General features: G+C 48.1%; 1 protein-coding gene across 6 annotated transcripts in view; it reads left to right on the top strand.

Moving 5' to 3' along the window:
• Positions 1-12,060, top strand: part of egh (beta-1,4-mannosyltransferase egh) — a 147,596-nt gene that overhangs the window by 76,819 nt on the left and 58,717 nt on the right. For all 6 annotated transcript variants that reach the window (XM_071686555.1, XM_071686554.1, XM_071686556.1 and 3 more), the window contains one exon: positions 8,105-8,200. The gene's annotated coding sequence lies outside the window, so the exon portion shown is untranslated. The remainder of the gene's footprint in view (positions 1-8,104; positions 8,201-12,060) is intronic.

The raw sequence follows: 12,060 nt of genomic DNA on the forward strand, positions 1-12,060 counted from the left end.
GTTGTTTTGAAAACTATAAAATAAGTACTGTAACGCACTGCCAATGTTGAGTGTGAGGTAGGCAGAGAACCAGGAGGCAGACAGACTGTGTGAACTGTCCATCTGACGTGACTGTATTACTGAGGCAAACAGGTTGGTACTCTCTCACTGTAAGACGGGTGGAGACGAACTGTGACAGATGTGTGGTTGGACAGGGAGGGAGTCGGAGGGAGGGGCAGGTCACATGGCATATAGAACAGCAGCAGCAGATGTGTGTCATGGACGGTGCGGGTGACTGACTGTTATTGATCATTTCTCCTCACTAGTAGCTAGAGCAGATGAGGTCCTCAACTAGCCGGGCCTGTGGCTCCCTCACCTGGCCTGCCTGCCTGCCTGCCTGCCTGCCTCTCATGTGTGTGTGTGTGTGTGTGTGTGTGATGGTGGCGTGGTAGTCCTGGGCAGGAGGGTATCATCAGGGGGGCAACAGCTCTTACTTATAGAAAGGAAGTGTGGCTGAATTTTTTTTTTCTTTTTTCTAGGGCTACCGACAACGAATATGTTACAAAAAAAACTGGCAGGGCTCGTGCGTAATGCTCACACAACTCACATACACACAGAGAAACTCGAGTATAGCTGTGAGTTTTTGTGGTGTTATCTATTCCCATGTGGTCCCCCCCAGACACTCCCCTCACGTGTGAGTAATTACCTCTTTGTACAATACGGGGAGGGAGGACTGTACTCCTCGGGCCCCATCTCCCTGGCTTTCTCTTACTGTCAGACAACTTTTTCAACTTTGGAGTTGTCCACAGTCACAGTTTCGCCAGTCAGTCTGTTTCCATTTACCCATCACTAGGACGTGGAGGTACATATTCACATCTCTGACGGGTTTCAAGCCCAGTGTCGCGTGGTGTCATTTGGCTTTTATTTTTGCATCGTTCGAAAAAGTTTTCACTGTTGATGTCATCAGACATTTGAAAACTTAAAGGTCGACCAATTTAAGGGTCTCTAACCTTTCCCTTAGTGTGTGTGTGTGTGTGTGTGTGTGTGTGTGTGTGTGTGTGTGTGTGTGTGTATGTATGTGTGTGTGTGTGTGTGTGTGTGTGTGTGTATGTATGTGTGTGTGTGTGTGTGTGTGTGTGTGTGTGTGTGTGTGAGTGTGTGTGTATGTGTGTGTGTGTGTGTGTGTGTGTGTATGTATGTATGTGTGTGTATATATGTGTGTGTATGTGTGTGTGTGTGTGTGTGTGTGTGTGTGTGTGTGTGTGTGTACAGCGGCACGTGTAGCCAGTAAGAGATTACACGTGTCATGTGAGACGGTAATTGGTAGTTGTCGTGAGAGGACGTGGACGATGCACATGTTGACGGATTTCCCCTCACGCCATGTTAACGTTGCCTGGCCTCGTAACCCTATATACACGATGTCACTTCAATCACCCACCACTCTGGACCAGCCCACCACCTAGATCTTCCACCAATCTGGACCAACCCACCACGTAGATCTTCCACCACTCTGGACCAACCCACCACCTTGATCTTCCATCACTCTGGACCAACCCACCACCTTGATCTTCCACCACTCTGGACCAACCCACCAACTAAATCTTCCACCACTCTGGACCAACCCACCACCTTGATCTTCCACCACTCTGGACCAACCCACCAACTAAATCTTCCACCACTCTGGACCAACCCACCACCTTGATCTTCCGCCACTCTGGACCAACCCACCACCTTGATCTTCCACCACTCTGGACCAACCCACCACCTTGATCTTCCACCACTCTGGACAATCTCAAAACGAAGGAAATGGGCCGCGCTGATAGGCGACCTCCGTGTTGGTTAATTCATGAATCCCTGGTTAGTGGTAGTGGGGGAGGGAGGGAGGGAGGGAAGGGTACCTGAACACTGTTATGAAGCGAGAAGGAGGTCGCTCCGAGAGGAGGAGATAGGAGGATGATGGACACATTGCCTGCGGACGTGAGCAATACCATGACACGCTTAGCGGAGAAATTGAAAAAAAAAAAATTCTAGTTACGTATTTACATGGTGAACCAGACCAGCCAGACTGGCTGGGGTGTGGGCCTACGGGCTGCGGCTTCCGACAGCCTGGTCGATCAACGTCAGCGGCTTTGACTCTGCCTGAGCTGTGGGGGATAGACGACTTCCCCAAGCCTGCGCCAGGCACACACGGACCAGCAGGTGGTGCCTTCTGGCAAGACAGCGGAACTCCCTGACAACACACGCCTTACCCATGATTGGAAATCTTATCTCGACTGATACCTATCGGAACCCAGTCTTTTATATCAGCAGACGGAAATTACTGATAGGTTAAGTGTAACCCACGAGAGCCAAGTGTTGTAAAGATATGATCTCACAGGTGAGGAAGCAATGCCCTCCGGTGATAGCATACTTAGCGGTGGACATGGTGCAACCCCTGGCTGGCTGTGGAGTGCTTTTCCCACTGTGTCTGTCGCTGGCCAAGCTTGACCTTCACCGCCACTCATCATCACCGTTTATTTCCATCGGGGTGTTTCTGCTTGGCGCTTCAGTCAAGGCAACTGGGACACAAATACGTATGTCTTGGGTATCATCAAGATTCCCCGACATATTCTAACGTCATGTGCCTCCTCAAGGGTCGTTGTGGGAAAACACTTCACATATATAAAACTGTCATTACACTATTCTTTTCACTTATGCTTTTTATACCCAAGATGCGAGACATGCCATTATTTACTTTCCATGCACTGTAGATGTTCTGTTGTTCCCAGGTTCTTCGTTTTTGAAAGCGTTCGAGGAAGACAAAAAAATATAGGAAATTGACACAGTGTGGGTAGCGTGGGTCGTGGGACGATTCGTACCGACCGGATCTTTCCCAACCCAAGCCAAGCCAAGAGTGAGTGATCTTGAGAGGTGATCAAAGAGCGATAAATGACAAAAACGGGGTGGCGTCATCTTCCAGACAAAAGAACTCGGTTCGAGTCACTGCATTCGCTGCTTCTTGAACAGCATCATTTTGCGAATTATTTAGGTCAGCAAGATGGAATGAATCGTGATCCTATGAATACAGGAAGTTAAGCAATACATATGTCAGATTCCTGGATGCCTCTGTTGGAGAAAGCCATTCTCGCTGTGAGAGACATTGTCCAGAACCATTAAAGGGACAACAAAGTAATTTCGTTACTTTTCACATGTGGTAGGAAAGTATAAGTTTCCTCATAAGTACGTCCACACTTCTCCAGGTTAAGTCTATTAAGTTGTAAAGTGGCACCTGGAAAGTTCCTTACTTAATTTATACATTAGTGTATAGACATAGGTGTAACAAGGGACTGGCACTCGCTACTAACTGTACTGTTACATGGCATATATGTACTTCAGATAAAAGTGTCATCCCAAAAAATGTACATTAAGAAGGGATGTATTTGAAAACATATTTTGTCAGGAAGACTTAAGATATCCATAATGATTGGTAGTGACAACGATGAACTATGTACCAACTTTGTTTATTAGTGAATGAAATATACCTGACAACGATATCTGTTGACCTTGACAAGCAACGGAGTTTCGAAATTCACCGCCCAGGTGACTGGCTGTTTTAAATGGCCGGGCGCGTGTTTTGTGCCCTCCGATTGGTTGCTTCGGTCTTAGGGGCGTGTCTTGAGTATTCGGGGAAATAACGAGAGATGAGAAAAATATAGTGGGAGGGGTAAATTACTCTATTTTCTTTCTCTTCACATGAACTTCAGAAAACGAATTTTAAAAGAAAATACTTCTACTTAAAACTTAATCCCTCGAAGGAGTAGTAAAGTATGATTTAAGTGTGGTTACTTCGTCACTTCAAAGCTCTGTCTGTAGATGAATCAGATGTGACTGTCAACAATAGTCCACAGATTGCGTTCATTCTACCACCAGTAGTAACGATGACCTAGGAAATTAATGATTGATTTATCCCTGCCAGTGTCTCTCTAATGATGGTCGATCCACCCGAAGACCGTGAAAGTCATGGTGAAATAGAAGTCTTTTGTCCCTCCCTACCTGGACTGGTGCACCGCCTTACCATTATGTTGACCATACTATCCATCCCTACCTGGACAACACTGCCTTACCGTTATGTTGACCTTACTTCCCCCCCCCCCACCCACCCACCTGGACAGTACTTCCCTACCGTTATGTTGACTTTACTGTCCCTCCCCACCTGGACAGTACTTCCCAACCGTTATGTTGACTTTACTGTCCCTCCCCACCTGGACAGTACTTCCCAACCGTTATGTTGACTTTACTGTCCCTCCCCACCTGGACAGTACTTCCCAACCGTTATGTTGACTTTACTGTCCCTCACCACCTGGACAGTACTTCCCAACCGTTATGTTGACTTTACTGTCCCTCCCCACCTGGACAGTACTTCCCTACCGTTATGTTGACTTTACTGTCCCTCCCCACCTGGACAGTACTTCCCTACCGTTATGTTGACCTTACTGTCCCTCCCCACCTGGACAGTACTTCCCTACCGTTATGTTGACCTTACTGTCCCTCCCCACCTGGACAGTACTTCCCGACCGTTATGTTGACCTTACTGTGTCATTGCACTAGTGAGTAGCCGCATGGTAATGATATATGCGGTGGAGGGTGCGGGCTGGTGTTTTATACTCCATAGCGCACGTATTTGCGGTAACCCTGGGTTGGTCTTGTATGTCCGAGCGTTTAACCCATTCTAGCAGGTGTAATCAGTTTCCACTGTTGCGTAGAGCGAGGCAGGAGGCAGGTGTGACCCATACCGTACCTCACCAGAGGAGGTAAGGGCCGTGTGATGCGGCAGCAGGAGAAGCAGGAGGTCGCCTGGCAGGGGTCAGGTTACGGCAGAATCGCGTGTTGTGCCCCAGTGCTGGGGTCCCTCACCCCACACACCCCCCCACCTCACCTCTCCTGCACACACACCCCCACCTTCTCGTGCTTGCTGCGTCGGTAGTCACTTGGGGTACAATTTAAGCCACTCGCTCTCGCGTCTTGTGTTACTGTGACCTTACATTTTATACACTGGTTGGAATTGCTCAACAGGAAGAAGGTATTGAGCGTATCAAGTGGAGTGCCTAAGGGATCTGACTGGGGTTACACATTCCCATTTGCCTGTATATTAATGACATTAGTAATGGAGTACGGTGCTGAATGTTACGAGTGGTCAAAGTGCTACGTATGGAGATGAAAAATTTGAAAAATTATGAACGCCTGCAGGTGCAAGGTGACATGGACAAACGTATAGATTTGCCTCGCATGTGGCCAGTGAAGTTTGACGTCGGTAAGAGCAAAGTTCTACACATCGGCAGTGTAACTGACAAGATAACCTACAGCATTAGTTAGGTTGAAGTACACTGTCTCAATGAGGAAGAAAATAACTAAAAAGATAACTTGTAGCGTTAATTCTGTGGAGTCACGTGATGTAAATGAGGACCATAACCTGAAGATATAATTTGTAGCTTTAGGTCACGTGCTACATAACGTAAAGGAGGAAAAGATAACTTTAGTGCATTAATTCCGCCCAGCCACATTACGTAAATGAAGATAACCCTGTAGCATTAGTTCCGTTCGTTTACATAACGTAGATAAGGAAAAGGTCTATAGTGCAATAATCTTTGATAACCTGAAGCCGATTGTGCAATGAGTAAGAGAGAGAGAGAGAGAGAGAGAGAGAGAGGACAGATTTTTGACATTGGTGGGTTGGGCTGTTAGATTCCTGTGTGAGGCGATATATGGTCTGGCTTTACAATCCAGTGGTTCGTTCACGCCCTTAAGTTAAGTAGTATGTCCACTGTTTACATCCCGGTCGACATGGAAGACGGAGTACCACCGCGTCAGGCGACCAACACGATTCCCACACTGGAAACAGATCTCGTAAAGGCCGTCCACATGACCTTAACTTACTTAGCTTCGAGAATGAGAAGGTTAGAGGTGATGTAATACAGATGTTCCCCGTTGTCAAAGGCTTCGAGAAACTTGAATCTGAAGAGCTCCCTAAGAGTAGAGCGGTCTCATTTGACTCCCCGAGTGATGGAAGTAAACCCTTAGATCAAGTGTTTGAGTTCGAATGAGGCAACGCCCTCTCTCGTCGACAGGAATGTTCACCAGTGGAATAGTTTGCCACCAGTAATGGTAGTTGAAAGTGACGCCGTACATTAAAGCTAACCAACACTTCTCTCCAGAGTCCACGACGGACCTTACTTGTTCCTCAGGATTTAAAGGACAAAGTTGCAGACATTCTCCAGGCAGCCTCATGGCTTTTCTACTCACGTCACACAAAGGTGTCTGATCTTGATCTGTCGCAGACAGACCTCGAGAGGAGGTCTGTGGTTTGTTGCTGGGTGCGTTTTATTATCACCTCGTCTTACCTAAAGCTGATGTACGAAAAGGAAATCATTGTTCGAGTTTTGCAGCTCTTTAGGACACGCATTTTAAGATGAATGTTGCGTATACGTGGATAATGTGTTAGAAGACTTCGTTCCTCCCTTCTCCCCTCTCCTAGGAAAACGATTTCCATATTAAAGTTCAGCAGGAGATAACGCGTTCAATATTAAGTTCAGCAGGAGATAACGCGTTCAATATTAAGTTGAGCAGGAGATGAAGGTGTTGTGGGCTCAGGCAGAAGAGGCTGTGTGGTGAACTTGGAATGGCCGAGATTCTTCAGCCAACCGAGGGAGGAGAAAAGCGAAACAACGTGGACCAACAGGTGGTTGTGTGTGGGTGGTGCTGGACGTGCTGCCGAGCCTGGGCCGCCGCGTTGTGTACGACACACAGCCTTTGTGGCTGCGTTCGCCAACAACATTATGGTGCACCACTAAGGGAAGCCTGGTCGGTCACTGGGTTGCACACCACCAGAACTGTGTATTGATGAGCCACAAGTGTGTGGTTGGTAGACAGGTAGGTAGGGGACGGCGTGTAGTATGTGTAAGGTAGACAAGATCAAGGGATTCTGGTGACGCGCGCCGTACACAAGTCACTCGTGTGTTGAGGTCTCGCTGGGTATACAAACGCAGGCTTGAGGACAACATGACTATCAATGATTTAGTATGGTTGTGCAGACATATGCAGGTCATGGCTGGACCTTACAATGGCTACTGTTCGTGGGGTCGTGTTGAGCTACCTTGCCTATAGGCCGTAGTTGTAGCATTATACGTATTTTGTAACCATTTTTTGACACCTTAGGTGTTAATAGTCCACTTTGTTGATGGGGCAGTGGGAGGATGGACGGAGGCTGGGCTCAGTGTGTATGTGTGTGTGAGGAGGAGGGGGAACCGACCTGCAGGTTGTTGTGTCACATGCTGGGAGGTGATATAAGGAGCTAGGTGATGGTAGACATAACCCAGACGCTTGATAGTTGGTGTTACAATGTGTGACCTGCTGGCTTGCCAACACAGCGTATGGTGAGGTGGCCCCTAGCTAGCCACCACAGTGTATGTTGAGAAGGGGCCCCCCCGACTTGGTCACCTTGTTAGGGTAGTAAGGTTGAGAGTATTGGTCGGTATGGGAACCACCTGGCCCTCCACCACCCCGGCCACCACACAAGCCGGGCCTTGTGTTTCACAGGGACGTACTAGCGGGGCTCAAGTTTCGTATTGCCTCGTTTAACGCAGCTGTTGTGCCCGAACCCAGTCTGGCGGGCATTTCTTTCAACGAACATAATTTGTCGGAACCAAAGTTAGAATGTTGACTTTGTTCCTAGTAACAGTGTGGAAAGTCTGCTTCTTGTTGATCGTCGACACACTAGGATTATTGTTATGTGGTGTTGAGGGGTTATCATCTGGAGGTTAGTGTGTGGCGAGTTGCAGGATGGGCCGGATGGATGCGCGTTGCAGGATGGGCCGGATAGATGCGTGTTGCAGGATGGGCCGGATGGATGCGAGTTGCAGGATGGGCCGGATGGATGCGTGTTGCAGGATGGGCCGGATGGATGCGTGTTGCAGGATGGGCCGGATGGATGCGTGTTGCAGGATGGGCCGGATGGATGCCACCATTGCTTGGGCCTCGCACCTGCTGTGTGTTGCGGCCATTCATGTTACCATTTCTTTTAACGTTGTCCATATTTTTTCCTCCCTCCCCCTCTTTGGATTCTTATTAATTTTTCAAAATAATTTGACAGAATTCCCTGCGCGAAGTGGAGACAACCTGCCGCAGGGGAGGTACTGTCAAGAAGGGCCACATCAGCCTCGCTACGGAGAAGCAATGATCAGATGAGGTAAAGTGTCCTGCTACAGTTACGTTGACAGTGAATGCTGCTGAACCTCTCGTGCCTCTGGGTGAATCTTGACCGACGTATACCGACTGGCTAGGTTCAGCAACGCTCTCTCTCTCTCTCTCTCTCTCTCTCTCTCTCTCTCTCTCTCTCTCTCTCTCTCTCTCTCTCTCTCTCTCTCTGTTTGTGTGTGAGTGTGCGCGCGTGTGTGTGTGTGTGTGTGTGTGTGTGTGTGTGTGTGTGTGTGTGTGTGTTGGCAGAAGAAGCTTATCTTAAGATAGCAGAGGGATAACTCAGTCCTCTTTGTTAGAACAAAAAAAGAAAAAAAAAACATTGTAAGTCATATAAACATCAGTTGAAGCAACGTATCATTAGTAGAGTGTGTCTTTTTCATCAGTTCGTAAGTTGTTTATATGGTTGGAGGCTCCATTTCCTCGGCTAGATCTGAGCGTTGCTGTAGGAGGATCTTGACTTACGTCATAATGTTTCGTAATGATTGTTGTTATCTCTGGCCCTCCTTGACGTCATACCCGTCTCTGGACACAGTTTAACACAAGATGAACTTTGTCTCCCGAGGTTCATATCATTCTGCGGGTGAAAAGTGTGGTGAGGAAACATATTTTATTTTTCTTAATTGAGTGAGCCACAGCTGTTACTTTTAGTGACTGTAGTTTGATAGCTCACACGGCTATAGCCACAGCTGCTAGTGACTAGTTTAATAGTTCACACGGCTATGAAGCTGCTTAGTACTTAAGCAGCTTCATAGCTGAAGGAGTAGAGAATTGAGACTGTGATATGAAAGTGTAGGATGTTGAATATGCCCAGTGATGGTTCTCGTAAAAGTGTTCCTCTTTCGTTCTTTTTAACTGTTTATGATTATCCTAAAATATGTCAGTACGTTGGCGGGCGACCTGTTACTATTGCTTGACTGGCTGCATTTCCAGCTTTCTGTCGTAGTGTAGAGTTTTCTCTCATTTTCTTGTAGCCTAATAGGAACGAGACCTCACAGCCAACACATACATGGGGCCGAATTTCAGCCACTCCTGCCTCATGAGCATGACGGTATGAATACGTGACATTGACCAGGTCGTCATATACCTAAGTCGCACCGTCGTACCACAAAGGTGTCTTAACCGTGGCGTTCGCGGGTCATACCGTCGTGTGTAAAAGATAAGACATCCGAGACAGATAACACATACCTTCTGGTGGTACAGCCTCACACCATAATCATCAGGGGTGACAGAGGTCTTGTCTTAGTCAGGCCGGGACGCGCACCATCTCTTGAGGGTGGGCGGAACTGCGGGTAACGCGCGCACGAGCGTATGCGCATGACGTCCCCCGAAGGAAGGTGACGTAGGGAGGCTCCTCTTGTGATGTGGACCGCCTGCAAATCGCTGCGCCCCACAACGGGCGGACCAGCCTGCGCTCCGTGCAGGTGTGTGTGTGTGTGTGTGTGTGTGTGTGTGTGTGTGTGTGTGTGCAGCACCCTGGGCGGGAGTACGATATGCGGCAGACCTGGAAGGCAGGCGGGGCTGGGGGTCTCATTTAATTAACTTTTGGAAAATAATCCTCTTTGACTTGCGCTGCATACTAATTAAACTTGGTTATATCCGTGATTAATTATATCGGAAAATAGTCATAAGTCGAGGTGAGTGGAGGGAGGGAGGGAGTGGGTCGGGGTCATGAAGGAGAAGACCCCCAGGATCGGTGGCTGAGGGTGTGGTGATCGCTAGGGCAGGTCGGGGAGAAGTTTACGTCTACTTTGAAGACATATGTCTGCCTGTTCTTGTAGATGATTTGGTAATTTTACGTCTAGTAATGTATCAATGTTTTAGTTGTGGTGGATGTGGGGCGATGGACGGAGTTGTGGCTGGACGGGCTGGCCCTGAGAGTGTGTGGTTGGTGGACTCGGCCCCAACGCTTTAACAGGACATACCTCGGCTGCTCAGTTGATCTGAGCGTAAAACATCTCAACCCAGTATAATGCCGCCCGTATGTGGTTGTGACGCGGTGGTTGGTCATTTGGTACAGACTTGGTCTTGTGTGTGTGTGTGTGTGTGTGTGTGTGTGTGGCTGTTCTATAGCAGCCAGGTGGCTGGGACGGACCTAGCCGTCTGGGGTCTCCTGTGTCGGTAGCAAAGCTGGACACATGATTGACGTCATACTGGGGTTGTATATTACTATATTGTGCCAGTACTTGCGCGCCGACGTCAGACTGGGGTTGTATGTCACTGTCTTGTGCCTGTGCTCGCGCGCCGACGTCAGACTGGGGTGGGGTTGTATGTTACTGTCTTGTGCTAGTACTCACGCGCCGACGTCAGACTGGGGTTGTATGTCACTGTCTTGTGCTAGTACTCACGCGCCGACGTCAGACTGGGGTTGTATGTCACTGTCTTGTGCTAGTACTCACGCGCCGACGTCAGACTGGGGTTGTATGTCACTGTCTTGTGCCAGAGCTTGCGCGCCGACGTCAGACTGGGGTTGTATGTCACTGTCTTAACCTGTGCTCGTGCGCCGACGTCAGACTGGGGTTGTATGTCACTGTCTTGTGCCAGTACTCGCGCGCCAAATCCTGGAGATATCCAGCCCCACCTTGATCATAAGATCTTGTATGATTAGTTAACTAGTTACTCTCATGACCTCCCAGTTTTGTTATATCTCAGCGGTGTATATCCAGCCAATTAGCTGCCTACATTCAGTAAACTTTTCATTATTATTATCATTATCATTATTATTATTATTATTATTATTATTATTATTATTATTATTATTATCATTCAGTATCGGTCTCTGGTGTTCCCAGAGGCCAGCATCACCAGTACGCATACTGAACATTAATAAAGAAATATTTTTGCGTATAAATTGTTCATGTGGTTGCCTGTTTCGTACGTAAGCTCTGAGTAATTTGAGTTTAACAGCAGGATAATTTGGTCGTGATGACTTCAACCTAGAGAATGAGCGTGAGCAGATCAAGATGGTTGAAGGATTTTAGTGTCTAACTGTTATTAATTGTATAGTTATTGTTTATCTTTTGGGACTGATTAAGCGGAGAATCTCGTGAAACTTGTGAGTATACTTGTGGCTTTCCCAGACCTTGGAGGTGGGAGTGGAGGATATAGTGGTGGTATGCCAGTATGGGTTAACATATGTTCATGTGTGCGTGTCTCCACCCACACTCGGTAGGAGCGCAGTTTACTGTCCTACCACCAAGGCCAGCCAGCGTTATGGTCCAGGGTCAGGTGGTAACGTTCCCAACGTTTCTCCTCTATGGCTTCGGGGTGGAAGATGGGAGAAGCTCCATTGTATGTTAATGGCAAGTCCTGGTCCTAGTAGTGCATGTGTTTACTCCGGGAAGAAAGCCTCGCTCCCGCCGACGCCCGCCACACTCCAGCAAGTAGGCACAGTACATGTTAACAGCCACCACCACCCCACTAGTTCCTCTCATTTTTGTTCATCTGCCGCTGCTGCCTATGTATAACCTCCCTCATCTTCATTGTCATCCATATCCTTTTCTCCCTGGCCTTCCGTATGCTCCACCTCCCTCCTCTCTCCTTGTGAAGGTTCGGTAGGTATTGAGGAACACGTCACACTCGGTGAGTGAAAATATTGCGGTGAGAGGAAGCGTAGCGTCACGACACAACACATACACACTCCACCCTTGCTGCTCCTGGGTCACGGTTGCACACACGGTGTTCACGGCATCACCAACTCGCCCTTAGATTAACATAGTGAACGTGGAGGGAACAGGGGAGCTCGTGAAGTGAACATGGAATATTTATATAGCAGGAGATTCACCGAGAGCGGGTAATGAACACTTACGTACCTCTGAATAAATGCTAGGACACGGTGCACTCTTCGCAAAT

The sequence above is a fragment of the Panulirus ornatus genome, chromosome 42, assembly GCF_036320965.1.
Source record: "Panulirus ornatus isolate Po-2019 chromosome 42, ASM3632096v1, whole genome shotgun sequence".
Lineage (NCBI taxonomy): Eukaryota > Metazoa > Arthropoda > Malacostraca > Decapoda > Palinuridae > Panulirus > Panulirus ornatus.